Below are 346 nucleotides of genomic sequence, written 5' to 3'. Positions count from 1 at the left end.
CTGCTCTGCTCAGGGGCTGGAGCAGCCCCTGCTTGGCCAAAGCCTCCTACCCCTATCTCCCCATCCCCTCCCTCCAGCAGAGCCCAGGCACCCCAAACAAACTGGTGGATCTAGGGCAGGATCAGGCCTCCTGATGCTTGAGCACTGGGAGCAGTAAGGGGGTGTAAACCTTCCCCCCCCCTACATGTAGGGCTGGGGCAGCTGCAACCAAGTCCCTTTTGCACCAGAGCATCCTCCTTCCTGCCAGGATCCCCAAAGGCTCCCAGGGATGATGCTGGAGAGATGGATACTGGGCCCTGCAGAAGTGAACTGGTCCTTGTGGGATGCTCACGGGTGGGGAACTGGT

The sequence above is a fragment of the Chaetura pelagica genome, unplaced genomic scaffold, assembly GCF_000747805.2.
Source record: "Chaetura pelagica isolate M959 unplaced genomic scaffold, ChaPel_1.0 scaffold462, whole genome shotgun sequence".
Classification (NCBI taxonomy): Eukaryota; Metazoa; Chordata; class Aves; order Apodiformes; family Apodidae; genus Chaetura; species Chaetura pelagica.
This window is presented reverse-complemented; position numbering follows the sequence as displayed.